The following is a 5024-nucleotide window of genomic DNA, read 5'->3' as shown; positions in this document are numbered from 1 at the left end:
TTTAATAATTTCTGGTCAATTAAAATCACCCTTTCTTGTTTTCCAGATTGTTATGAGTTTTCAAAATATTTTTTCCCTGTCATTTCTAGGATTTTAAGGTGAGAAAAGAAAACTAGAAATGTGTGTTTAGTATGCTATTGTGATCCAATCTCCTCTCCACTTTAGGGATGCAGCATATGAGGCTCAGAGAGGCTAAGTAACTTTTCAGGTTCACACAGCTAGGAAGTGTGTTGGGCTGGCTTGTGTCATGATGAAAATGAATTATCAGTTGAGATTGGCTTGATAATGATGGTAGCACAGAGGAGGATAAGTTTTCTGTGTTCACTACAGAGGCCTCCCTAACTTCAAGCTATTGGGTGTATCTGGATTTTCAGTCCAAGAAAAATTAGATATGGCTCTCATAGGTATCACAAGGCAGTTCAAGATTGCAAAAATTCTTTTATAGAATAGTCTATTTCATTAAAAATAGTGTCTCTTATGAAGATTACTCTCTGATATAAAGATCAGCTTTGCACACATTCCATTCTGTATTATGAGACAGCACAGCTCATACTGTTTAATTCCAAAGATAACCGACTGGAATTAAACACACTCATCTCCTACTGCTGTCTGCTCTTAGGTTTTCAAAATGAGGATTCTAATTGCATTTTCTCATGGTTGTAAGTGGTGCATGATAGACTGTCATTAGTTAGTAATTACTGTGAGCATTTATGGGATGGTCTCTCAAAAAACAATATAACCCATACACCTTTAGTTTGAGCAAGATTTCTGACCACCCTGGATCTTATTTTGGAGCTTTGATCCAACAGATCCTGTTGCTGTGCTTGCTCTGCAGCACAGATACTAAAATTGGAACAGTAAGGAAGATCAGCATGGTCCCTATGCAAGGGCGACACCAAATTTGTGAAGCGTTCCATAAAAAAAAGATCTTTTTGCTCTCCACACTTCTCCCCCGAACTCCTGCTTCAGCTAACATTGCTCTGTGACCCACACTCTGTTTCTGCTCTCCTCGAAAGTTTTCTCTCTTGTCCCTTGGAAGTAGAGACTCTATCCACGAAAACTAGATGGGAACAGTTGTTTCCAAAATCAGTCAGTAAACTTTAGTTAATTGTTGCTGATTCTAAGGAAATAAGAAAAAATCATTTTCTGCCAACAAAACCTGCTATAAACAAGGCTGGTCTACCTCCCACATGGTAACACACTAGTAGGAATTGAATATATGGGCACTGCTGAAGAAAGGGAAGCTACAGAAAATTTTTCCATGAGAAGAAATGGCAAAACTTATGGGGGATATTGAGAATGTAAGTCCTTGAACTGAGACTGATTAGAAAAAAATTTATGAAAGGATTGTCTGCCTGAATAATAGAGTAACTAGCGACCTTGAACACAGAAGGAGTGTAGAATAGGACTGAAACAATGAAATCTTTTTAGAACAGAGAATAATACTCATAAGAGGCCATTTTTAAATGAAAGATAGAATGTTCTATAATAGAAATATTGGGGGCCTGAACCCCCCTGTAATTCATAAAGAGAGGAACACCAGTGGCCTTGCCTAGAAGCCCACAGTTAAGAGAAGGGAGAGCGTCTTGAAACAAGATTATTAATTTCCCTGGAATGAGGCCTGTGTGACATCCCTTTGCAGAGCTTGACCAGATTCTTACAAGATCACTTTGAACAATGAAATCTAATGAATATGCAAAAACAAAAGGCAAAGCACATCTGGTTACACCAACAAGATGTTGAGTTATTCACTCTTTAAAACAAAAACACCATGTTATCCTGCCTTCCATAGATTTTATAATATTTTCCCTGATTAATAAAGGTGTTTTCATCTAATATTAGTCAAAGCCAATTAAGCATGAAATACTGTAGGGCTTTGATGGCAATAAGACAAACATTAAGTGACATGGGGGAAAAATAACTATTCAAATGTAGTTCAGGAAACTACAGTAGACTTTACTGTTGCTCTCTACCCAGCATCCCTCCCCTCCTTTGGGGTACTCCATCCTTCTTGGTGCCCACTTTTCCCTTTGGTGAGCTTCCCCTGCCCCTTTTCATAGGAGCTGGCAGGATTGCCAGGCAAAGACTCCATGCAGCAGTTTCCCACCTGCCTTTCTTTTTTGGGTTGGAGGTGATGGGGGTTTATCTTTCTCCATTGGTCACAGCTTTAAGAAAATGACTCTAGAATTGCTGGCAGAAAAATTAAGCTTGCTGGCAGAAAAATTAAGCTTAATTCTTGTTGTCATTGTCACTGAAAAATCTTATTGGCAGTTTTGCCTTTTGAGTTTTCTAAAAAAGGGGCTTAATGAGTTAAAAAAAAAAAAGGCAACAATTCCACACTTGAGTATTTATGTACGAATGACGTGAAATTCAGAGAGATGATGAAAATATAGCAAAAGAAATTTTTTTTTTATCTTGGAAAACCGGAAAGAAGGAATACAATGAACAAGGTAAGTATTAAATAGATTAAATAGATTGTTCCTTGAAAAGAAGGGACTAGAGTTACATGTCAAAAGGTAGATTACAATTCTTATGTTCCAGTATGTAGTGTTATCTTGGGGATAAGACACTAGACCTGTTGCAGATGACTTTTAGGAGCAAACCTGTTATGGTGTATGTTTGCTCTCAGCGATCATATCTACAGCCACAGCTTTAACAACCACTGACGACAGCTGTTCTGGTTATCTGCTGCTGTATAACAAGCTATCCCAAACTCAATCGCATAAAACAACAACCATTTTATAATTTTATAATTTTGTGAATCAGGAATTCAGGCAGGACTCAGCCGGGGCATTCTGCTGCACATGCCAGCTGGAATTACCAGGCTCTCTGGTCTAGTGTGGAAGACAGTTTAACTCACGTGCCTGGTGCCTTAGCCGGTATTGGGTGAAGACTGGGCTCAGCAGGGTGCCTCCCCCTCTCCATGTGGTGCCAGGCCCTTCTCCATGTGTTTTCTCCAGAATAGTCGTCAGCTTTCTTATGTGAAAACTCAGGACTCCAATGGCAACTGTTCTGAGAGACAGGAAGAAGAAGCTGCCAGCCTCTTTAGGCCTGGGCCATAAACTGGAACACATGTTTTGGTATATGTGTATACTGTGAAATTATTACAACACATAGGCTAGTTGATTAACATTCATATTAACATTCGTGGTAGGTGATTAACATCACCTCATATATTTATCTTTTTTGTGTGTATGGTGAGAATGCTTAAGATTTACTCTCTTAGCAAATTTCAAGTGCACAATATGGTATTATTAACTATAGTCACCATGCTGTTTTTGTACATTAGATCTCCAGAACTTAGTCATCCCTCATAACTGAAGCTCTGTCCTACTCTCTCATAACCACCATTCTATTCTCTGTTTCTATGAGTTCGACTTTTTTTAGATTCCACATATTAAGTGATATCATATAGTATTTGTCTCTCTGTGCCTGGCTTATTTCACTTAGAATAATGGCATCCAGGTCCATCTGTGTTGTCACAGCTAACAGGCTTCCCTTCTTTCTTCAGGCTGAGTAATAATCCATTATGTGTGTGTTTGTGCATACATTTTCTTCATATATTATCCATCGATGGACACTTACATTTATTCTGTATCTTGTCTATCGTGAATAATGCTGTGGTTAGCGTGGGAGTGCAGATATCTGTCCCAAGATACTGATTTCGTTTCCTTCGGATATATACCCAGAAGTGGAACTGCTGGATCCTACAGTAGTTCCACTTTTTAATTTTTTTAGGAATCTCCATTCTGTTTTCCATAGAGACTGTACTGTCCATTATGTTTTAATTTCAGTCATATTTTTCATTGTTACAAGTTACTTTGCTTCCTCTTCTGATCTGCTTGGATAGTCTTTGTGAGTTCTGATTTCATACTCTTACTCTCAGGCTTGCCTTTTATCTCTTCACATATAACACATGTGGCTATTTTATTCTCTGTCTCTGATAATTCCAGTATCTAACATCTCTGGGGGCCTACTTCTGCTGTCTTGTGTCTCTGCTTGTTCTCATTCATGTTGCCTTGTTTCTTTGTGGCTTTACTTTCTTTTTTTGTAAGTTACTTTGAAGGTGAATAAAATAATCATGTATCAGATTAAACATTTTGTTAGAATTTTGTCTATCCACTTCATTTATGATTTGTGCATATATTATGTTCATATGTGAAACTAATCTATAGTTTCATTTTATGCAGACACTCATAAAGGTGGCATGCAGGTAACCCTTGCTGATTTCCTGTCTTCACCTCTATTTTAGCCTATTCTTGCTTTTCCTATGGGAATTTTTTCCTCACCCAAAGGATTTATGTTTGCTTTTTTTCAGGCATGTAGGGTCATTATCCACCCAAGGTCACTTTAAAATCAATCCTTGGCTGCAGATATTTTGGTCTGTCTAGAGAGTTTGAACTTTGGCAAAAATTTGTGGTTATAAACTATCAAGGAGCTATTTCCCCATTTTTTTCCTTGCTTGTTCACTGGAGCTTTTAAAATATATTCTGACACTTCATCTATCATTTTTAATTATTTTTAGTGAGAGAAACCTAGTCTGCCATATTGCCAAGAAAATAAGGAGTCCACTCTCATACACTGATGGTGAGATTACAAATTAGTGTACAAGCACATCGGGAAGGAAAGTGTGGTAAAAACTCTCAGAAATTAGAAACGCACCTACTGTTTGATTTCCAATTCCACATTTAGAAATGTTTTTACAGATATACTCATCCAAGTGCACAATATTTATTTCAAAGATATTTACTTATGTGTCATGTGAACTAGCAAAAGATTATGAAAAAAAATGACTACTGATAAAAGACAGATTATGTAAATCATTGCACTTCCAGACATTGTACTAATAGGTAACCATAAAAAAATACATACTACTGCATTTTGGTTACTAAGATGTACTGTTAGGTGAAAGCAGAAACCTGTAGAAAAGTGTGATTCGGAAGTTACAAACTGTGTATAACTGAGTGGCTGAATTTACCCTCTTTAGAATTTAAAACATGTTCATATATTATATCCTTAAAAAA

At 37.2% G+C, this 5024-nt stretch overlaps 1 non-coding gene across 1 annotated transcript; it reads left to right on the top strand.

The window, feature by feature from the left end:
* Nucleotides 1-820: 820 nt before the first annotated feature.
* On the top strand, nt 821-923 carry LOC118908260 (U6 spliceosomal RNA). Its single transcript, XR_005023121.1, has one exon. It is a non-coding gene; the product is annotated as a U6 spliceosomal RNA (small nuclear RNA).
* The last annotated feature ends 4101 nt before the right edge of the window (nt 924-5024 follow it).

The sequence above is a fragment of the Manis pentadactyla genome, chromosome 1, assembly GCF_030020395.1.
Source record: "Manis pentadactyla isolate mManPen7 chromosome 1, mManPen7.hap1, whole genome shotgun sequence".
Taxonomy (NCBI): domain Eukaryota; kingdom Metazoa; phylum Chordata; class Mammalia; order Pholidota; family Manidae; genus Manis; species Manis pentadactyla.
Note: the sequence above shows the minus strand (reverse complement) of the source record. Positions and strands in the feature narration are given on the sequence as shown.